Raw genomic sequence first — 24,926 nt, 5'->3', positions numbered from 1 at the left:
TCTTCAATGACTGAAGAGCAAGTTTTCTTCCTTAATTTTATTGGAAAGTGAAAAAATTTCCTCAGCTGTTACCACTGCTTCAGCTACTGACCTAAGGATGGGGGGAATCTTATTCTATGCGAAGCTTCTATTTTATTTTTTATTGATTCATTTTTTTAGACAGAGTCTTGCTCTGTCGCCCGCGCTGGAATGCAATGGCACGATCTTGGCTCACTGCAACCTCTACCTCCCAGCTTCAAGCAATTCTCCTGCCTGAGCCTCCCGAGTAGCTGGGATTACAGGTGTCCACCACTATGCCTGGCTAATTTTTGTATTTTTAGTAGAGACGGGGTTTCACTATGTTAGTCAGGCTGGTCTCGAACTCCCGACCTCAGGTGATCAGCCTGCCTGGGCCTCTCAAAGTGCTGTGATTACAGGCATGAGCCACCGCGCCTGGTCTGGGAAGTTTCTATTCTTTTATACCAATTGTGATTGGTAACATCAGGCTGAGCATTGTTCACGTCCCCCTTTAGCAAAAGATAAGCTTCTAAGAAATGCAATAATATTTAAGATTACAATAGATGATACAATATATTGATTATCAATGTATTGTAATATATGTATCATTAATGATGTATCGATGTATGTGTTGATATATCAATACATTGAGGATACATATATTACAATAGATTACAACAGATGATACAATACATTCATACCCATTTGATTGTTTCTTAATAGTTAATAGAGGAGCTGATTAAACTAAATGTTCCACACACATACAAAATAATTGCAAGTAAGTAAGCTGTTCTATATATTTAATCAAGAAAAATACATTTTTAGGAACTGGACGTTATGATCTATGCCTGACTTATAAAAATCAGAGCTTCAACATTTGACACCTGACTTCAAAATGCTGAAATTCCTGATCTCAAAACTTTTTATCATAATATACTTTTAGGGCATTAGTAACTAGTACTCTCTTCTATTTATTACAAAAGGACTTTCAGAATCTAGTTCTTCATTTCCAAAAGGTATAATAATCAGAGTTTCATAGTAAAAAATGAGAAGCTTTAAAAATATAAGTCTGGATGCTAAGCAAGTTCATCTCTGTATCTTTTTTCTTAAAATGACTTGAAACATTTCAGTGACTTCAATGCCTTTGAGTCTTGATACTGTTCAGAGAAAAATTCTCGTAAGTCACACCTAAGACAGTGTCAAACCTTTGCCATCATTTGTGTGTTGTTTGCCTCTCTGGCAAGGTGTTTTGGCTCCTGGAGTTTGGTGTGTTTTGCTGACCCCTGGGGCTCAGGAGCTGGTTTATTGATGTGCAGTATAACTCCAAAGCCCCCTGTTGACCAAGGGAATTTGAATTAAGACTAGGATAGTGGAAGCCCTTGGCTGGACTGGCTCTAATCCTACAGCAATAGTCAAAGAACAAATTTATCTCTGGGTATTATTATTGGAGACCCGAGTAATCTTAACTGTGTTTCAAAGCTGTTTTTTCATCTTTATTTTTGTTTTCTGACTAGAGTAGCACAGTTTCTGGTTTCTGAAGCCCAGTGTTTCTCTAGAGGCCAGATAATCTTTCTGAGGCTGGAGTAAGTCAATTGTAGCACATTTGGGCCAGGTCATCTCTGTCTTTGTCTTTACCAAAGTCTACTTTCATCCTGATTGGAACACTGAGGGATATACCAGACACTCACTAGAGGGCAGCAAGGGGTCAGTGCAACCAATTCTTTTTTTTTTTTAATTATACTTCAAGTTCTAGGGTGCATGTGCGCAACGTGCAGGTTTGTTACATATGTATATGTGTGCCATGTTGGTTTGCTGCACCCATTAACTTGTCATTTACAATAGGTATTTTTCCTAATGCTATCCCTCCCCCCTCCCCCTCCCCCCCACCCCATGACAAGCCCCAGTGTGTGATGTTTCCCGCCCTGTGTCCAAGTGTTCTCATTGTTCAATTCCCACCTATAAGTGAGAACATGCGGTGTTTGGTTTTCTCTCCTTGCGATAGTTTGCTCAGAATGATGGTTTCCAGATTCATCCATGTCCCTACAAAGGACATGAACTCATCCTTTTTTATGTCTGCATAGTATTCCATGGTGTATATGTGCCACATTTTCTTAATCCAGTCTATCATTGATGGACATTTGGGTTGGTTCCAAGTCTTTGCTATTGTGAATAGTGCCACAATAAACATACGTGTGCATGTGTCTTTATAGCAGCGTGATTTATAATCCTTTGGGTATATATCCAGTAATGGGATGGCTGGGTCAAATGGTATTTCTAGTTAGAGATCCTTGAGGAATCGCCACACTGTCTTCCACAATGATTGAACTAGTTTACAGTCCCACCAACAGTGTAAAAGTGTTCCTATTTCTCCACATCCTCTCCAGCACCTGTTGTTTCCTAACTTTTTAATGATCACCATTCTAACTGGTATGAGATGGTATCTCATTGTGGTTTTGATTTGCATGTCTCTGATGGCCAGTGATGATGAGCATTTTTTCATGTGTCTGTTGGCTAATGCAACCAATTCTTTAGGAAATTTCTGTGCTATATTATGTGCTTTGAAAGACAAAGGAAAAAAAAAGCCTAATGGTTTTAAAAGTGTATTCCCTACTACTTCTGTCAAAAATACTATGGCATCAGTGATCTATGCATGTAAGAACGTGTGTTTCACCAAAACTGGAATAAAAGACAAATATAACCTCACTAGTACAATGAGAGGAGACTGTCAATGCTAAGGAATGTAACAGTTATCTTCCTGGAGATAGCCATGTACCTACAAGTGTAAGGGTCCTCAAAGGGAGCCTATCGTGTGTGCCCATGAGAGGAATCAAGCCACCTGTGAGTGGATGTTGAGAGAGAAGGCCTAAAGACCAGCAGTGAGAAATGAGGGATAGTGATGCAACCTCTCTAGTAAGCAGGGGTGACTTGTAGACAATAGATGGCAGGTAAGGAGGTGCTCAACTCCAGCTCATGAGGAGTTGAAGTCCCCCAGCTCCTTATAGATTGCATGTTTGCAGGGAAGACTGTCACTCTCATTACCCTCTGATATTGTCTCCTAAGGAAATTTGGGCAAGGGGTTGTGAGCATGTTGCTTTGCGGTTTTATGCTATGAGAGATGAGCCTGGCACCTCATTGCACATGGCACATTGGAGGAAGGAAAGTGGGAAGATAGACAAGAGGAAGGACTTGGTAAGACATCACAAGGAGGAACAACTTGGTGGAAGGTGGCAAGGACAAGATGAAGACAAAAGGGAAGAGTGGTTCAAATATTCATGTGCCACACAGTGAGCATCAAAGGCATAGAGACCAAAGTCTTTGGAAGAGGAGAACATTAAGAACTGTTAAGGAAAATTATGTGTGAGTCACCCCAGGACCATTCCAAAGAAAAGAGAGGCTTAGCGTTCAGAAGTTGATATAGTTTTGCTGATGAGGTTTGAATAGGAAAACTACATTTTTATCCTTTTTATTGTTACCTTACTTCTTTGAATGTATCTCACAGGACAGCATGAACTGTACAATTTAGCTTGCAATTTACAGAAAAAAAATTGCACTTTAATTCCCAAATTTGACTATCAGATGTTCAATAAGGACAAATATAAAATACCATTGTAGAATCTTGCTTTTATTCCCAATACTGCTGGAAAAATATTAATCTCAATTTTAGTTTTTCCCTGTGTATCATCTGGGGACCCTTGCATTCGAATCACAAACAGTGAAATCATACAATAATAACTTTAGGAGAAAGAATTTAATAACGACCATAGGAGAAAGATATAACCAAATGTTAGAAGAACATAAAGAAGGGAGAAATTACTTTTTGCCAGAAGAAGCAGAAAAGACTTAATGGAGAAAATGGCACCTGAACCAGACCTCAAAATATAGATAGGACTTTTACCAACAAAGTTGTGAAAATATGTTAGCAAAAAGGAATGGAATAATTAATCAATACTACCTTGACTAGAGAAGGAGGACTGATGGCTGTAATACTGGCAAGGAGATTGAACTCAGATTATAAAAGGCTTTATGGAGAGTGTTAGGGGGGTTGAAATTTACTCAGCAATCACTTTGGTAGGTATCCACACCAAGTCGCATGATCAGAGTTGCACTTAAGGATAGTTTCTCTGTCTATAGGACTGAGGCTGAGATTGGAGGCAAGGGTATGTTAGAAAGGAGGCGAAATTGTCCAGGTCTGGGGAAATTAGGCTATGTAAAAGGACAGTGGCAGTGGGAATGGAAAGAAGGGTGATACATGAAACAGACACGAAAGGGGGAACAAGTTGATTGTTAGCTTGAAACTATCAACAAGCTTTATCAATTCTTGGAATGAAACAGAAGTTCTCTCTTCAAAAAACCTTGTGTGTTGCAACCACTTAGGATGTGAACAAAGACAATTCATCTCCATTTTCAAGACTCAGTAGTCAACTCAGAGATAGAGACAAGAAGACTTAAATCTGAGAGGAAAACGTGTCTCATTAACTCACAGTTCCAAAATGTTACAGATAGCTGTGGGGTTTTGGTTTCATTTGGTAAAAATCAAACAAACTTTCTTCCTTATTTTTTCTGAAAAAAAAAATCAGTTTTACTAAATGACATGTTAAAATGTTTAATTCCATTTATTCTTTAATTTAAACAACACAAAGTTATTTCAATGAGACATCTGATTTTAATCCCAAATAGTAAAAAACAAAACCTAAACATTGGCCTAACTGAAATGAAGTCTAGTTTAACTGGTTCAGGATTACATTATTTTAATATTCCATAATACTGCTAAAATATTATTCAGTGTTCACTGTATGCTGATTAACCTGAGATCTATAGTAATATTTACATATCAAGGTTTTGAAAAAGTTTTATGACTGACCAAGTCATGACTTTTGGTTTTATACTCCTTAATTGTAAATGTTTCAACCATATGAAATGTCATCCTTTTTTACTGCAATGGAATTTTACATGCCACATTTAAGAAACAGAATTTTCTACATGAGTCTTTCTTGAACTGTAGCATTAAGTTTCCCATATGGCAACAGAAATGACATTTTATTTCTGCTATTTGAGTAATCTGTTTCCAAACAGGAAAAGTGGGGAATAGGACCAAAAAGTCTATGACACTTACCTTTGGAGCAGGACTTGAGCCAATTAAACCATTGCCATATGATGTTGTTTGGACTATAATTGCTATCATAATGAGATGCAGGAAGAACAGACGGCCTGAAGCCAAAAAACAGAAGACCTGGAGCCAAAAGGCCCGGAGCTTGGAAGAGTTCAAGTCCTATCACTTTAGCCCCGTTCTAACATATTGCATTCAGGAGACATTTGACTTGCCCCACGTAGTTAACAAATTGAACAGCCCAACTGTGTCTCATGTATGTTTTCTGCTTTCCAATCTTGACAGATGCATATGTGTTATGTTCCAATGGTTCTCTGAAAACTATTTCTTAACTACCTGCCACGGCTGGTTTTCAGTCACATGTCAGCCCTACTAGAGCTTATCAATAATTTAAAACAAAAATATGGAAAACAGTAATGAGACCTCTGCAGTCATTGTATTGTCGGGCAGGAAAAATGAAGACATGATAATGAGGAAAACATTAGTCTGATTATTACAGGAGGGAGATGTTCTCAATCTTTTGTGGTGGTGTATCAGCCACAATTACCTCCCCAGTAGTGCTTCAGGTCACAAACAGCTTGGAGATAGCTGGAGTTCTTCCTAATTCGATTCTCTCTTGTTATTTCATGTTTTATCACAGTTAAAGAAATATGCACCCAAAATCTCATCAGTGCAGCCAAGATATTTCTAGAGATATTTCTCCAGGCCTTGTGATGTCTTCTCTTTAGTTTCACTATGGACTCAGTGGCTAAGAACGCTCTCCTCTCCCAGTCTCATCTCTTAGCATTCACTTGCATCCACCTAAAAGAGTCCACTGGAGTACATGGGAATCTTTACTGGTCTTTGGTTTATGTGAGTGAATTCTCCTGTTGGTTCCTCCAAGCTGGAAGGAGCGATCAAGAGAAGGGGAAAGATAAAACTGAATGGAAGTGGTTAAAGGGAAACCAATGAGAAATCCATTTGGAAATCTGACTAGATTGGTGAAGACTTTTTTATTTTAAGAGAAAATAATGTGATTCTGATGTGTGGGTTGAATGAAGAATGAATGCAGTATGAGAACAGGTTGGAGACTCAAATTAATCAAAAAGATGCCTAACATATATGTTATACGTTCTCTGGGAGATGTAATGAAGGTGAATTTCAGAAGCAGTGGATATCTCAAGGTACAGGCAGCTGAGGTGATGTCTTTTTACCTCAGCACTACAAAGGTTTTAACCTTCTGGATGCTGGATGCTCTTTTCCTGAGAAAAGCACAGCTTTCAGTGAACCAGCAAATGGTTTTAAGGTGTTTGCAGAGAGAAGGAAGACTGAGTCCATAGTAACGGCTATATTATGATCAACAGTGCTATTTTGTTTCTTCCCCAAAGTTCCTGTTTATGTCTCACAGCCTTTATATTGACTTTTTAAGAACTCAGCCAGTTGGCCAGTGGCCATGGTAAAATTGCACCACCAGCAAGTATAAATACATCCCAACAGAGGATACATCTTCAGTATTCTACTTAAACTCAGTTTTCCATTTGAAGTGTCATGTGGTTATGGGTGAATAGAGAACATTATTTAAGAAAGAATGATTTGTTCAAAATAGTGTCCAAATACTAACCTACATTACGGAGCAACCACCGTATCATTAAGAAATTTCATTCGCTTTTATTTTTAAAAACCTGTAACATGATACATCATTTACACATTAATATTTAACTCTCTGAACATTTGGCTCATGTACAGAAAACCATAGGATACTTTTTCTTTGAGAATGAGAAGGAAAGAAAGGACAGCGATTGAAGGAGAATCCAGGCGAGGGAAAACACATCCCTGCTGCTAGCCTTCCCATTTGCTCCACCTACTCTATACCAAACCTAGTTAACATAAACTAACAATTATTATAATTAACAAAACTGTGTTGTTTTACAGGTGACTGTGCTTAGCAATTTGTGTATTTTCGCTGAATCATTCTTTAAAACAAATGTGTGAGAAAGTGATCTCTATCTGAAAAAATAGGAAATTGAGGGGAAACAGTGTTTAAAAACTTTGCCCAAGGTCACACAGGCCATGAGTGAATGAGCCGGGATTCTTCCAGGTCTGTCTGACTCCAAACCCCAAGTTCTGGCCAGAAGCTCCTCCGACGGCTGACCCACCAGGAAATAATTTTCTATTACACTTATGTAAAGAATTCTCTCATGTGCCTAAAAGGAAGAGATTTACTCTATACAGTTGGTTTAACTAGAATAACTGTGAAGATCAACAAGCTTAGAAATGCTTTTTTCTTTCTTTTAACAAAAGAAAAACAACACGACAGGATATAAAACAAAGAATCTATGATTTTGTTTTCAAATGCACATTTTAAATTTCGTGACATAATAGCTTAAGTCTTCTTTTGGACTATTGATTTTCCTATTATTATGAAATGTGACATGTGATGCTAAATCATACATATATACATACATATATATTTGAAAATCTACTTCCTTATAGATCTTACATTTTTAAAACGTAAAACATTTCTAAAAGCACCATTTTACCATTTTTTGCATCTTCCATACATTATATTAGTATTTTGGATATATACCCACTGCCAGATTCTTATATTTTATAGTTGCAGGAAGCTAATATTCCGAGTGGAGTAATTTGGTGTTGTTACTTAACTCTGAAAAAGCGTGAAATATAGCAATCATTTGTGATAAATCACTGACTTTCTGCTAAGGTGACTAGGCCATTATTTTCTTATATTAGGCAAAAAACCAAATGCAGCAATCCAGAATTGTATCCCATTTAATGTTATTTGCAAGAATGATTAACCAGGATGCCAGGGGCACTTACATGAACAGCTGTTTCTTATATTTTCCAAGTAATAAAACCTCTTAGTTTAGCATCTAATGGCATCTTCCATCTTGCAGGGAAGCCATTAGATCCACCCTGGTGCCACTGGAATAATTGAGGTTCCCTAGGGAGAGAACACCTACCAACAACAAGAGGCAAGGGATAGGGTAGATTGAGAATGAGACCTGGATTGGAAGTTCAGAATGAAACTACCAGCCAGTAAGAAAGTAGAGGGGCCCAGAGCCTTCAGAGGCAAAGGGAGGTGTCCAGAATTACTTATTCATTTATTTTTTGGTTTGTTTGTTTCTTTATTCATTTATTTCTTTATTTTGAAAGGTGAAAATCTTTCAAATACTTCTCCCAAAGTATTACTAATAATTCATGTATTTCTTTATTTTGAAGAGTGAACATGTTTCAAATACCTTACCAAAATAATAATGATGGAGTAACAGTCTTGAGTTTTCAGAAGTATATGATGTACTAATAAATACCATCTAAGCAATCACAAATGCATGCTTTCTTACCAGGCATACAAGAGCTAGAGTCCTTCACACTAAAGGCTTTTACAAAATGCAAAAGCAGCAATAAACAGAATTGATATTTACATTAACATTGTACATAAAATCCAAAAGTCAACATCCTATATTTTTAATATCAGTGTACATATCACACTTCATTTTTAATGTTAATTTTACATCTCTCCCCAAAAATGTAAGATCTGTAAGGAAGTAGATTTTCAAATATATATGTATGTATATGTATATAATTTAGCATCACATGTCATGCTGAATACACAGGAGTTAACTGACAACACTGAGAGTTTCTTGAAGAATTTATTGATGGTTTCTTTTTACCGCCAAAAAATCTCTAAGCCAAATTTTCTTTTCTCCAATTTTTCTTTAATTTTTACCTCTTCCTACTCAATTTCAAATTTATTATCATAAAGAGAGATGTTGAAGGGATCTGCTTATCTATCTACTGTAGTGTGAGGGCGCTTCTGTGGCAACATTTTACTGTTGTTCTTCGCTGCTCTCATCAATGCATTAAAAGGAAGGGGATTCTACACAGAAATACTTAAACAATCAATAAAACGCATTCCTAAGCAATAATGATGTGATGGAGTCACTGCAATTTGATTAGTGGCCTTTTCATTCTTCGTAGAGACAACCTTTACTGATATCATTAACCAGACGAAACACAGGTTTGATGCAGCTCTTTTAACCACTGAGCTTGGTATTGATTGAGAAGCAAGATCTGAGATTTTGTTAGTGTTGAGCTGTTTACAGAAACTGGAGGTCCATTCCTCCCCTTTTCTTCAGGCCCCAGAGTAATTGGTTTTTTTTTACCAGCAGTGAATACAGAGGAGAAACCAAGGACATTTTCTGACTTTTGTTTCTATGAACAAAAGCTATTTGGGTGAGGGATCACTTTCTGAATGCTCACAAGGAGAGAGGCATTCTATATTAATATTTTTGGTATGGCATAAGTAGATCTCCTCTTCTGTTATTGTAATTCTCAAAGATCTCTCATTATACAACTACTTATTAGCATTTGCACTTCAGAAAGTTTGTACTAATTCTGCCTGTGTTTATGTTTAAACAAACCAGTAATGCTTGTTCCTTGCCCCTTGAAAGGCATATGTTATCATAGAGAAGATCTAAAGATTTTTACCTTATCTAGACATTTTGGCCCAAATGGCTGATTAAGTTTGAGGTTTGTCTATATCTGCTTCCACGCAATAGAAGAGGAACATTTGTTAGGCCTTTTAAGTGAATGATTTAGCATAAGAATCACACTTTACATTTTAATTCCTGAAACTAATGTTTAAATGAAAGTAAACTCTTCAACTGAATACACTATACATGCTAGAAAAAAAGCTGTGTTTGGTGAAAGGTAGCTATTGCATAAAACTGTATGTTTTAACTTAGTATGGTGAGCCTGACTTGAAAATAATTTTATGGTGTGGGAATTGGATTGTGTAATGAGTAGAATATTAGAGCACACCTGCGAGTGGCATTAAACTGTTTTTGTTTTAACTGATTCATAGACTAAGCTTAGAGCATGTAGGTGTGATCTATGGATTCAAGATAAATAATTAATGTTTACCCAATAAGCACTAAGAAAAATGAGTTGAAAGATTCACTAAGGTCCATGTAATAAAAAGATTTTGGGGACAATATGGAAAAATAATTAGGCATGAAAAGGGTTTATATATTTTCTTACATCTCTAAGCATCGTAGTAGTTTAAATAGAGAGTTGTCGGCATATACTACTCTTTACAAGCTTCTGGTATATTAAGAAATAATATAATTAGATAAAAAATTACTACTTACTTGAAGTTTCAGAGGGATAAAAGTAACAAAATAAGCATGGAAAGTAATGGCAATAGTAAGAATGGATATAAGTGTTTATCATGAAAATTGAAACTATACTCTCTAATTCTAGGTTTAAAAGACAGAGACCAGCTTTTCATACGAAAAGTACATTGATAAAAATCAGTGATAACCACTTTCTTTTAAAACACAAGATCTCACATACAGCACAGTTCTTTGGTTATAAAAGCTGACAGCAGAGCAAAAATAAATTTACACTCAAATGCATAGTTGTTTTTTGCTTTGGGGTCTTGTTAGATTTTTTGTAAATTTTTTTTGCCAGCAGGAATTTATTTTATTTTCACCCTTATGAATTATGGGGTACAAATTTTGAAACTGTTTATCCATTGCACTTAATCATTAGTCAGATTTCTTGTACTTCACAATCTCTTTTCAGCCTAAAGTAACATCAACAAGGTGATACAAAATCAAAATATTTAGAGCCCAGGGAGGAAAAGTCATCAAAATCTTGTCCCTATTTCCTAATCCTGAATATTGTGATTGAACCATTCTTCTATATATAAATAAAGGAAGTACAGATGGGGTACAGGGACTGGCAATCAATAAACTGACACACAGAAAAAGAAAACATAGAGAAGGAAACAATCATAACAATATTAAAAGAAGAGTCGAGAATTTTCTGCACTTATATAGAGGTCTTGCAACTTAACACATGAAAATAATTCCTTGCTCTTCAGCTGCCATACCACTTCTAGGTTTTTAAAATTGAACTACTCTTTTTTGGTTATTAGTGTCCAGATCTTTGCCATTCACTAGCAGCAACACTTGGGAACTTATTAAAAATTCAAATTCTTGGATCTCTACCCTGGAGCCAGAATCAGAATCTGCATGTTTAAGCAGATTCCCAGGTGATTCCTATGCATGTTAAAGACTAATATGACCCCGCATCTATTGGCAGAATATGCACTTGTTCCTTGGAGACTAAAGACAGTGAACAATGAAACAGCATGTAAAAAAACAGATGAAAAATCTTCTGAGGTGAAAGCATAAATAGGAGGAAATACAAAATTCCCCTTTTATGCCAAGTGCTTCCCACTTGAGAATAAATCACTAAGGTCATTTAACCACAAACTACACTGGGTTTACCTGCCTTTCACGGCTTCTCAAAGTCAAACAAACACTCTCACAATTTTAATGTTTAACAAATACAGTCATGCACTGCATAACAATGTTTTGGTTAACAACAAACTACATATATGATACTCTTCCCATAAGATTATAATACCATATTTTTACTATGTCTTTTCAATATTTAGATATGTTTGGATACACAGTATTTACCATTGTGTTACAACTGCCTACAGTATTCAGCACAGTGCTATACAGGTTTGTAGCCTGGAAGTAATAGATTATACCACATAGCCCAGGTGTGTAGTAGGCAATACTATCTAAGTTTGTGTAAGTATACTCCGCAACATTCACACAACGTAAAGTTGCCTAATTGCATTTATCATAATGCATCCCCATTGTTAAGCAGTGTATGACCATAGTTGTAAATGATGTGTGTTTATTCTTCCTAGCTGAAGTCTTCAGGTAATAATATTTTAATGTTTTGATTATGAGTAAACTTAAATGTCTCTCCAGATTGCACTGCTGCCAACTGACCATTTTTATATAGATATGTCCTTTTTAGGTGTAGTTTGTTATGAATGTATTATGTCACCATCATACACATATATACACACAAGAGAGACATACATACACCTCACACATTCACATGTGAATGCTTCATCACCTTTATTATATACCCTAAAATTACAACATGCTTTATGGAATTGCCGTGGAAGAGGAAGAGGGGTTGTCTGTATGAGTCATACACACTGGAAACTTGAACAGAGCATCCCAACAACAACAACAAAAGCAAACTGAGTACCTGGGAGGGATGAAAAATAAAAATGATACCTGTTCTCTGGCATATAGATTACCCCAAAGGGGAAAATGATTAAAGAGAAAAGAAACAATGTTTTAAATTTTCAGTAGCATATTTTAGTCATGGTAGAACAAAATATTTTCTAGCTGATGTTAACAGGTGTCATGTATTATTGCAGCGAGAAAGGCTCTTAGCAAACTATAACATTCTTGGTCAGAGTTAAACTCTGTTACCCTTGTTTTTATCTGCCAAATGATCCGATGTGTGAACTGGGGAATAGAGTGCATGTTTGTATATATAATGCTACAATGCTTACACTATTAAATTCTGTTTATAGCTTGGCCTTTGGAAATGGCTGTTGGGGAAAGGAATTGCTCTAAACTTGAAAATCTTGAGGCATTCTGAAAGATAAACAGTGTTTTACCAAGGTGGGAAAGGTGTCAAAGAGACTTGCCCTTACAGTCTCAAAAAAATAGACTGTTTAGATGCAGCTGCTGTGTTAACCATGAGAAAAGAGAAATAAATTGGCATGACAATTTGCAAACAAGTTATAACAAAATGTTAGCAATAAAAATAAAATAATTAAAAAGAAAGATGAGAGCAAATGAAAACAGGATGGCACATATAGTTTGATTTTTTTAATCCAAAATCTGAAGATTGGATTTAAAAAAATGAAAATCAAAAGTCATCCACAAGTACCCAATTGTATAAGGACTTAAGGAAACCATAAAATCAGTGTTTATGAGCTCAAAGAGTGATAATACAGCAGGAAAAGAATGCTTCTTCTGAGTTGAGCAGGCAAAGTAAAATCCGAAAAATGCCTTGTCAAATCTAAAATAATCAAGTATGATAGCCGGGTGCGGTGGCTCATGCCTGTAATTCCAGCACTTTGAAAGGCTGAGGCAGGCGGATTACGAGGTCAGGAGTTTGAGGCCAGCCGACCAACATAATGAAACCTGTCTCTACTAAAAATACAAAAATTAGCCGGGCGTGGTGGCGCACCCCTGTAATCCCAGCTACTCAGGAGGTTGAGGCAGGAGAATTGCTTGAACCCAGGAGGCAGAGATTGCAGTGAGCCGAGATTGTGCCACTGCACTCCAGCACGGGTGACAGAGTGAGACTCTAACTGGAAAAAAAAAAAAAAGTGATAGAAACAACTAAAGATTAGATCACCTGTGTAGGGGAGAAAAACTTCCTCCTCTATCCTTTTAGGGTCTCCTGCTGGACCTAAAAATTAAACTGACATCAAACATATTAACATCTCTTAGTCTCAGATAAGGTAAATTCAACAAAGATACTGGGATTAATAGACCCTACAAATGTTGATTGGAATGATGACAGAGACACTATAGAGTCTAATTTATGATGAAGGATGAGGATCTTTTTATTGCCAAATGGTCAAATAGTGATGATGAAAAATATAATATTCATATTAGAAATATTCATATTAGAAATAGTCATCCTGATGAAAAAACAGTGATTAAAAGACATTCAAAAAAGCGATGATTGAATACTTGATAAAAGGAGGAATGGATATGAGGGAAGTCAATTCACATGTGGTTATTTCCTAGCAGTTTCTCCCAGATTAATGAGATTAGGGTCATTGGTGTGATTCATCCATTCATTCAAATCAGTAAACATATATTAGGTACTCATTTTGCTGAGCATCTTGACTCTTAGTAATGTATCATTGCACTTGTTTTTCTTAACCTCCTGATAAGTTTTACAGTTAAATCTGAGGGTTTAAGGATGGAGATTTTTTTGATGGGAAGAGAAGACACATTTATTGTTTTGCTTGTTTCTTTGTTTTTAAATGTCAACAGGCCGGGTGTGGTGGCTCACGCCTGTAATCCCAGCACTTTAGGAGGCCAAGGCGGGTGGATCACCTGAGGTTGGGAGTTAGAGACCAGCGTGACCAACATGGAGAAACACCATCTCTGCTAAAAATACAAAATTAGCTGGGCGTGGTGGTGCACGCCTGTAATCCCAGCTACTTAGAAGGTTGAGGCAGGAGAATTGCTTGAACCCAGGAGGTGGAGGTTATGGTGAGTGGAGATCACACCATTGCACTCCAGCCTGGACAACAAGAGCAACATTCCATCTCAAATAAATAAATAAATAAATAAATAATGTCAACAAATTTAATCAATATGGCAAGAATTGGAAAAAAGATAATATTTTCTTTCCAAAAACCCATTTGTGGATATACATATGTGTGTATAAGTGTGTGTATATATATATATATATGGATAGATATTGATAGCTTGATATCTCAATGGATACACAGTAAATTGTTAGTAGTGGTTAATCCTTTTTTTTCTTTCTTTCCTTTTTTCTTGTTTTTTAGACAGAGTCTCACTCTGTCACTGGGCTGGAGTGCAGTGGCGCTGATCTCAGCTCACTGCAACCTCTGCCTCCCGGGTTCAAGCGATTCTCCTGCCTCAGCCTCCTGAGTAGCTGGGATCACAGGCGCCCACCACTATGCCCAGCTAATTTTTTGTATTTTTAGTAGAGACGGGGTTTCATCATGTTTGCAAGGCTGGTCTTGAACTCTTGACCTCATGATTTGCCCACCTTGGCCCCCCAAAGTGGTGGGATTACAGGCATGAGCTACTGCGCCTGGCCAGTAGTGGTTAATCCTTAAGAATAGTATTGGTGAGGGTAGAGAAGGTAGGAACTTTAAATTTTACATATACTTATAACTTTAAATATACATATACTTATATATTGGGGTTGGCCAATACCCCAGCACTGATGGGCAATTTATTTTCCGAACCACATTTGTTTGTCTAGGAACTTGTCAAAGAATACAGACCAATGAAGGGCCTCCTCTATTCATTTCCAGCATTCTACCTTATAAATGTGGATTCACTCTTATTGTAAAAATGACAGTGTAGAGGAGCATCTTTACACTTCCGGGAGAAATCTTCTTCTGTATAAACTCAAGAATCTTAATCCTCAGTGTGTTTGGGAGCCCGGGTAAGCTTAATATTTAAAAATTATTCAGCACAGTGTGGTATCGCATTTTATATCTAATGCTTTCTCCCCTAAGAAAATTCTAATAGTCCTCCTATTATTCACAAAATAAATGTCTCCCTACTTCCTAGGTTTGTTTTCTTGGGAGTCTTGGAAATCATTATTGTTGTTACCATTACAGTTGTTTTCTCAATAACTGCCTGTTTTAATTTCTTTAGAATACAACAGATATCCTCTCAATCCTCCAAGATAAATAAACCTTAAGCAAATTTAAAACATATGGGAGATAATTATCTCAGACAATAGTCAAATTTCACATCTGAAAGAACCTTAAGAATAATCTTACTAAATCCCCTTATTTTATATAGGAGAAAACAAAGTCTCCGTAAAGTGAAATGTTTTGGCCAAGGTCAAACAGCTACTTGCTGACAGAACCAAGTTTGGAGACCTAATTAATTTTTACTGATCTCTCCTGTCTGTACCTGGGAATGTTTGCTTTACACACTGTGCCCGTCCTCCCATTGGCCTAACCCAGTAAGGAAACTTGCCATTTAAGAACGTGCTCACCTCAGAGGAATGTTGCAGGGGTGGGACAGGAGAGTAAACTGAGATTTGATTTAGTCGGATGCTCATTAATATTGACTTACTAATGGTTACATTGAACACAATGAAGAAATAAAGCCTGTGCTTATTTTTTAAATAATCAAAATAGCTTGGGGGCCCCCTATTTCATAGCCACGGTGTTTGCAAATATGTTCTTTTATATGGGAGAGTACACACTGTATATCTGTGTATTAGACTTCTTTAGAGAAACAAAACCAAAAGGAGACATATACATATATAGAAGGAGATTTCCTATGAGGGATTGGCTCACACTATTATGGTGGCTAAGACCTTCCATGAACTTCTGTAGGCTAAAAGCCCAGGAAACCTAGTGGTGTAGTTCCAGTCTAAGCCTAAAGGCCTGAGAACCAGAGGACCCAATGGTGTAAATTCCAGTCTGAGTCTGAGGGCCTGAGAACCAGTTGTACCAATGTCTGAGAGAAGGAGAAAATAAATAAATAAATTCTTCCTCTGCCTGTTGTTCGTGTCCTCAGCAGACTGCATTATGCCCACTCAAACAGGTGAGGGCCATCTTCTTTACTCAGTCTCCTAAGTCGAAGGCTAATGACTTCCGGAAACACAGTCACAGACACAATCAGAAATAATGTTTTACCAGCTATCTGAGCATCACTAAACCCAGTCAAGTTTACACATAAAATTAACCATCACAGCCCATTATCTGTGAATGTCTTCTAAAAGAGAAGCCTCATCATTTTGCATTGTTCTATACCCTTTTTTTTTTTTTTTTTTTTTTTTGAGATGGAGTCTCACTCTGTTGCCCGGGCTTGAGTACAGTGGCACAATCTCAACTCACTGCAACCTCTGCCTCCCGGGTTAAAGCGATTCTCCTGCCTCAGCCTCCCGAGTAGATGGGACTACGGGTGAGCAGCTAATTTTATATTTTTAGTAGAGACAGGGTTTCACTATGTTGACCAGGCTGGTCTTGAACTCTTGACCTCAAGTGATCCGCCCACCTCAGCCTCCCAAAATGCTGGGATTAGAGATGTGAGCCACTGTGCCTGGTTTTTCTATGCCATTTTTAAATAAAAATAAACTGTGGCACTAAAATAATAAAATATTACAAATAGTTTATTAATCTGGCCTTTATTATTGACTATTGAGCAATGTGTCCAAATTGTGTAAGAATCTCCTGACTCAGGAGCTAGTTGCTGTAAGACCTATGACTTCATTCTTGATACTATCATCATCTTTAGGTCAGTATTAATTCCAACTTCATAGGTAGGGTGACATGTGTCCAGGTTTGCCTGTAAGAGTCTTGAATTTTATTTGCAATCTCATTGTCGTTAACAGCAGTGCCTCCTCTTACTCTTAGAGTTAAGGTTTAGACAGTAAGTATAGGGTCATCCATAGGGGGTATAAAATATGTTAGAGAAGGAATTTTCCTATTCCAACTTTAAAACAAATCTCAGCATTTTCTCTTGTTTGAGCTGTATCTGCCCCTTTCTGTATTCAATGTCTTAGTTTTACTTCCTGCCTTCCTAGATTCATTGAAACTCCATATTTGATTTGATGGAACTAGGGTATCTGCCAAATTGACTTTCATTCTGGTTTCCACTGGCTGTCCTAGTATAGTGTGTGAATAAGTCTTCCAGGCGTAAAGACAATTAGATTATCAAGAGGAAGCTGATGAAGGATTTGTACTTTGCAAAGTAGCTAAATATGTAGTTCCATAGAAACCATGCAAATACAATTGTTTATGTATAGAATCTCATATTTGGACATGCTGATGCCTAGGAAACCTAATTTTCTGCCCATGAAATTTACTAAGATATTGCCAAATTATACTCCAAACAATGTCTTTGAGTCTAGTCACCCAATGTCCAAGTTTTAAAAATGTCCGAAATGTATGCTGCCCTTACAGAGACAGGCAGTTTAGTGTAAAGTATACACGCCTCATAGACAGATGAATGTGATTTTAAATTGTGCAATCACTCTTTTCAGTTATATGCCTCAGTTTCCTCATCTGCAAATAGAGAGAATGTATGAAAAATGTCTTTTACATAATCAATTCTTATAAAATACTTGTTTCATCCAGTTCTAACATTAATATATTTTTCTGTAATTATTTTATGGAGATATTGGGAGTAAGTTTGCCTTCTAACATCTCTCTACCTGTAGTAATTTTAAAATAAACTTTAGGGCCATCTCTCTCTCTGTCCTTCCTGCCTAATTTCAGACTTCCACAGTGTATTACTTAGACATAGAAATGTCATAGTCCTTTAGACAACCTGTCCCTGAATTTTCTCTTCACTTAGCATTCTAAAACCACAATATCCCTTATTTAAAATCCTTCAATAGATACCCATTTCCTTGAGGATAAAAACCAAACTCCTAGGCCGGGCGTGATGGCTCACGCCTGTAATCCCAACACTTGGGAGGCTGAGGCCAGTGGACCACCTGAGGTCAGGAGTTTGGGACCAGCCTGGCCAACATGGTGAAACCCCGTCTCTATGAAAAGTACAAAAATTAGCTGGGCGCGGTGGCAGGCACCTGTAATCCTAGCTACTCAGGAGGCTAAGGCAGGAGAATCGCTTGAAACCAGGAAGCAGAGGTTGCAGTGAGCCAGGATCGCACCAGCTTGGACAACAAGTGAGACTCTGACTCAAGAAAAAAAAAAAAAAAAAAAACAAACAAACCCCTGAGCCTGACTTTTGCCTGTCTTCCTTTCCGCATACTTTATCTATCAGTCTTGGTTTTTCATTCCACATGCCAGCTCTATAGAACTACTTGAAGTGACCCAAGTGTACCCTATCTCCTGCCTGGAATGTTAATCCTCTCTTTCTTCATTCAAATTGTATTTTGGTTTTATCTCCTCAAGGCAGCCTTCCTTGGTTACTTCCTGTCTTAATTCCCTGCTGCTTCCAGGCTCCCATGTGAAGCAGTGCTTACCTCCACAATAGTCTAAATGTCTCCCACCTCCAAAAACAAAGGTTTCTGAGGCAGGAGTTAGTTTTCTTTGTACCCAAGCATTTGGTACATTATATGGCCTCAACAAATATAGGCACGTCAATAAATTCAAGGAAGAAGAAAGGAATTTTTACTTTATTTTCCTGGGGAAATTTGTATTCTGAATAAGAAATGTTATCATCAATGAGATAACAAGAAATTATTACAAAAACTTCATAAGCTAGCACAAGGTCTTGTCCACAGAGGCAATTAATAAATATTTTAGCTTTGATCCATTGATGAAATAAATGCCATTTATATACATAGATTAATGTATAGTCAATACAATAGAAAAATATAGCACTTTTTGTTTTAATGACTTTAAATGGAATTATTTGCCTCTGAGTGACACCAATGCTCAGGCAAGAAATTCCCTCTCCCTGGTTGTCCCAGGAGGAGGGCTATCATGGCACTTAGGGAAAACTATTCTCTTCCTAACAAAGAATCACCCTCTCCCACTCTTGCCATCACATGACCACCTCTCTGATGTGGCCGTACTTGAAGTGTGGTGAGTCAGTCACATTATCCCACAACGTGTCTGAGCCCCAGGACCCAGAGAGGCTGACTCACTAGAATAGGTAATTAGTAAGCAGTAGGACATGAGACAGGAGAGGAAATCTAATTTACAGTTCACTGGAGGGCTCTGAAAGAGTGTGCAGCAGAGCTTAGATGGGAGATTAAATTATCTGTGAGCTCACCTCTCCAAAATTATTTGGTCTCCCTCCTTTTCATTTAGAAAACATATGTTGCAAGTGCAAAGATTTAGCCTTTGCTCCTGAAGAGTTGGCAGGTGAGGGCATCTTGTTAAAACCACCTGGAAAGGATAGAATTAGCTCTAGGCTATCTACTGTTTCAATAAGAGAAATTACCACAGAATTCAGGAAATGAAAGAGATTTCTGGAAGCTCTTAGGACCTCTAGTAAATGTAATCACATATCTAGTTAGGTACATATATCCACGGATGATATTTTGGCAAGTCAAGATATTAGCTGGCGTTTGTGTTAATACAATTCGAAAGGTTACAGGTATCTTATGTAGATACAACTATTTAGGACCCAGCTGGGGCTCTTTCCTCATTTCCTGTCATTCCTAGCTGCTGGAGCCAAGGGGAGATTTGCAGTGTTAAGTCAATTACAGAAGTCGATTAGATTTTGCCTTCATGTTTATGGACTTACGTTAAATGTTTGTTGACAAAAGAATAGTAGCTCATGCAGAAAGTATAATTAATTCATTAAAGAAATGGTTATCAAATGCCTGTTTTATTCTAGATACTGTTCTGAACATTAAGAGTAATGTGGTTCAAAAACCTAAATCTTAGGTTTCTAATCCTATTTATATATCGTGATATCTTTCTGATCTGATAAAACTTACTCTAGAGGAGACATAGCAAACATAGTTCAACTGACTACTAAAATGGATAGTAAGTAAGGAAGAACAAAAGATCATTTCAGATATAGAAAGTGCTATGAAAGAAAATTAAAATGGGGAAATGGGATGGAGGGTATATGTGGTTGGGAGGATGCTTAACCAGAATGGTCAGGAAATCTTTTTTTCTGAGGAGGTGGCATTTGGTAGCATCATCCTGAATGATGAGAAGGAGATCATTCTGCGAAAATATAAGGGAGGAGCATCCCACACAGATGTGATAGCAGGTTAGGAAATTCAGTAGATGTATTAATCCATTTTTATGCTGCTGATAAAGACTTACCCAAGACTGGGTAAATTTATAAAGAAAAAGAGGTTTAATGGGCTCACAGTTCCATTGGCTGAGGAGGCCTCACAACCATGAGGGAAGGTTAAAGTCACATCTTACATGGCAGCAGGCAAGATAGAATGAGAACCAAGTGAAAGGGGTTTCCCCGTATAAAACCATCAGATCTCGTGAGACTTGTTCACTACCATGAGAACAGTATAGGGGAAACTGTCCCCATGATTCAATTATCTCCCACCAGGCCCCTCCCACAACACCTAGGAATTATGGGAGCTACAATTCAAGATGAGATTTGGTTGGGGACACAGCCAAACCATATCAGCAGGAAAGATTAACTGAAGCTAAATCATGTAGTACATAGGATGCCATGGTTAGGCATTTGTATTTATACTGAGGGCAATGGGAGATTGTGATAGGGCTGAAGCAGGGGAATTATGGGAAATCACTGGACAATGAAAAGCAAGAGAACAATGGAAAACCAATGGAAGGAATGAAGGAGAATAATCATGGGAAATTGTTCAACAGCAAAGCAGGGGAATGATGGGAAAGATGAGAAATCATGGGTACAAGGAGGGGAATGATGATTCTGATTCTCTGAGGAGAATGAACTGTGAGAGGTATACACATGTGCTGGAATTGGTTTAAGAGAGTTGATGCTTGAGATTTTTATGTGTGTCAGTTTCTGTTAAGAACTTCCATGCATGAAATCTGCCCCCAAGCATAGAATTTTAGAATCTAGTAGCTGTTCATGTAGTCACTACTCTTCACTGCATCACCAAAGAACTCTCTGGGATTTCTTAGTAAAAGCCGCCTTCTAGTGTTACTATAAACCTGAAAACTGAGAGGAGGAGATCAAGAGTTAGAGAATTCCGACTGCCTTCCCTATGTTAATATAGCCTGCCCTGGAGTTCACCTCTGCTGGAAGTATTTCTCCCATCAGTGAAATTCAACACCACAGGGCAAATCTTCAAAATACAGTGACTATTCCCCACTAAACTACACTAGTATTCTGAAATTCAGAGCATTCCCAGAGTAGGGCAACCTGGAGTGCGTCCAAGGACCCCAAATAGAGCAGAACACCAGTTTTAAAAATGGTTGCAAAAATGTTATGCCGTTTTAGATTGTATTGGATCACATATTGACAGCACATAATTCCCTTCCAATGGGTAGAGATGAGCCATGCCGTGAATTTCGAAGTAGCTTTGAAGGCCAATTTCCTATTGCTTTCACTGGTCACCAAAATTGCTAGTTCCTTCTTTGTTTAGCCTATTTTAGGAGACTTTGGTTCTTGAATTCAATACCCATAATCTATTGTCTATGGCTCAGCCCACTCCTGTTCTAAACAATCTGTTTGTCCGTGACTTCTCTTCACTCTTTCCTTCCTTCCTGCAGCCACTTAACCCTCTGAATCACCTTGACTCATTCCATGTAAAACTCTATGTCTCCTCAAGGCCTACTACCTTTCAAGGTCTTACTCATATTTCCTTCCTGTTCTTTCTAACGGACTAAAGGTAAAACCGTCAACATCAAAAGTAAAGCTTAAGAAGTAAGAGGAAAATATGGAATATTTTTAGCAAATGCAGGTAATATGTATCAATGTGTCCAACTCTTGTCACATTTGACATATTAATGTTGCTTAACCCTTGCATAGGGCCGAAATAGACATAATCAAAAGAGACTAAAAGGAAAATAGGATGCTGTCATTGTGTCAAAAACCATGAAATATGGTTTTCCAAAATTTCTTTCTCAACATTTATGTTTTGAATATCAGTTGCTTATTTGTCAGCATTAGAAAAGTGCTATCATACCCATTATTTTCTCAACATTTTGGAAAATGTGTTCCAGAAAATCTAATTGTCATTTTAAATATTAATTACACTTTTATAATTATTTGGTCATAAGCATACTGCTTTCTGCCAAAGAACAGGGCAAGAGTAGATGCCTTAAAAGTAGATGAGAAATATTAAAACCAAACAGTGTATTTCTGAGTTAAAGAATGGGTGGCAATTTGAAAATAGGCCTTGAATGATCTGAGCATTTCTCATTGTGTCTTAGAATTACAAAGTATAAAGTAGATTTTGCTTTAAAATTTAAGGAGCCAGATCAAATGGAAAGATTAATAGTGGCCAGAGTGATTTCAATGTGGCCCACCTCATATTTTGGTTTACTTGACCTGGGCAGGATGTTTTAAGGTTAGAGCAACCCAATCGATAGGATATAAATAAATTGAGGACACGTGTTTGAAGTGTGAGAATGAATAAAGAAATCGTTAGAGAGAATTGACCTTACTTCCCATGCAAACCCTTTGATTTTATTTGAAAATTCCATACTTTTCTAAGGAAATTATTGCTTGTCTGTTACACTATTTCACGTGGGAGGGATGAGATAGATCTTACTTATATTTATATTCAATAAATATTTGTTAAATAAGTGAATGAATGAATACATTTCAAAAAGGTAATTTTAAAAATTATTATAATAAGCACATCACTCCTTCAGTTAGAGAAAAATAATTTATTCACCAATAAATAGGAAATACATGAAAGACATCAAAGAAAATCATTATGTTATTACTCTGTTTTATTTAGCAAAGTATACAATCAATAATAATCAAAACCAAATGTGTGTATTCAAAAAATCTTGACAGATTGAAAGTGGGGATTTGCGATAAAAGTAAATGTGTGTCTAGTTTAAGAGCCATAGAGTAGTATCGCTGATACTAGGTAGAACACTTACTCTGCCACCTGTCACAGCACTATGCCTTACTAAAGCAGTACTCTGTAAGGACTAATAGATGTTAGCATCCCCTGAAACATGGCAACTCCTGAATTGTAAACATATTCTGGACAATCAGCAAAGGAAAAGATTATTTCCCAATATAAAAAGAAATTGGAGGTTATAGGGAAAGTGTCAATATTAAGGATTTTAAATCCAAAGGAAATGTTTTCTCTGAGATAGTTCTCACATCCTAATTGTGTTACTGCTCCCTGTCAATTCCTTTGCTTATTATACAAGGATATAGAGAAAAAGGTAAACCATTTCCCCTCAGGTATGTTAGTGTAGTGGAAAGAGCATTGAAGCAGGAGTTGTGAAACCTGGTTATCTGTTAACTGTGGCACTAACTAGGCATGTGAGTGACCTTATACAAATCATATTTTTCTCTAGGTTTCACTTCCCTTATCTACAAAATGAGGGCACTGGGCTAAATTATATTTAAGGCCCTGATGAGCTTTCTATGATTCCTGTTTCTTATTTTGTTTTGTTTTGTTTCTAAATGCTCAAATACTACATTATTTAAGGTATATTTCCTTGTAGGTTTTTTTTCCCCTCTCTGTCTCTTTCTTCAATATATGGGATGGGAGGATACTGACTAAGTCTGAGAAGGAGGAGAAAGAAAATTAGCTACAGGAAGAGTTTATATCCCCCTCTACAAGAAAACTTAAATATAGCTACCACTGCTTTGAAAGGAATGGTTTGTGTCCAAACAGCGTTTTCCAGACAAGCTCTGTACATTTTTGCCAAAAGAATTAACTTTAAACTGAAGGCAGTGGACAGTTAAACAAGAGTCGGCACTGGGAACAGCTGTGCGTAGATCAGACCAGTGACTTATAAGGTACTGTTTTTACTCATTTAAATCTTCAGGGTTCATTTGTTTTGGGGACAAGTATTCTGCGGTCATTTGACCTTTTTTTCCTCCCTCTTCACCTCTATTTTGAGAGAAAATATACTCTTGAAAATATTTTAGCTTTTTAAGTGTATTATTTTGTGACTGTTGATATTTGAAACTACTCGGATTTTGCTTTGTTTTGTTAGTGTTTTCAGGAACCAGATGATTGTTGGTGTTGTTTTATTTTAAAACTTAGTTTAGGTTTGTTTCTTTGTTGTATCTTGTCATGTGTGGTTTTTGTGTTTTATTGCTTGTGTTGGATAAAGAGGAATACACTTTAGCATTACAGAATGTACAGAATGTTCTTGACTGAGCAGGAGGGGGAGGTTAATGAATCTTCAGCTTGAAATATAGAACTAATATGGAGCCAATCAGACAAGAGAACCTGGGTAGGGCAGTCTAGTCACTTTAACTGATTCAGTCAAGGCTCACTAAACTCATCACAGCTTGGTAGATCTGACCTGGGAAACACAGTTATTTTGATGTGGGGTTTTGCTTCCAGTTTGCTTCTATACATAGCTGTTAATTTTAATTCTTCCTTCTCTTTATTCATTTTTTTAAAAAAAATTCTAATAAGTCTACTTTTCTTTTTTTTTAATAAAGCTTATCTTAGTGTAAGCTCATTCACCTTAATGGAGCAACATTTCTAAGAAGAGTGACATTTTCAAAAAGATTTCAAGTCACTGAGCCATGGAGGGGCTTCCAGAGCAGAAGGGGAATAGCCCAATGTGACACAGAAGAAAATCCCTGTGTACCCTAGCATTCCAGGTGTCACTCTTTCCCCAAGGCCCTGGCTAGCTAGTATATAATATTTGCTG

The 24,926-nt window shown here is 37.1% G+C and overlaps 1 protein-coding gene across 5 annotated transcripts in view; it reads left to right on the top strand.

Moving 5' to 3' along the window:
* LOC105479670 (Rho GTPase activating protein 24) overlaps nt 1-24,926 on the top strand; it is a 531,861-nt gene that overhangs the window by 277,764 nt on the left and 229,171 nt on the right. Inside the window, exon 1 of one of the 5 annotated variants that reach the window (XM_071092614.1) lies at nt 16,542-24,054. The exons of the other annotated variants lie outside the window; for them this stretch is intronic. The gene's annotated coding sequence lies outside the window, so the exon portion shown is untranslated. Of the gene's footprint in view, nt 1-16,541; nt 24,055-24,926 lie in introns of those variants that run through there. 5 annotated transcript variants of the gene reach the window in all.

Source organism: Macaca nemestrina, chromosome 3 (assembly GCF_043159975.1).
Source record: "Macaca nemestrina isolate mMacNem1 chromosome 3, mMacNem.hap1, whole genome shotgun sequence".
Classification (NCBI taxonomy): Eukaryota; Metazoa; Chordata; class Mammalia; order Primates; family Cercopithecidae; genus Macaca; species Macaca nemestrina.
This window is presented reverse-complemented; position numbering and strand designations above follow the sequence as displayed.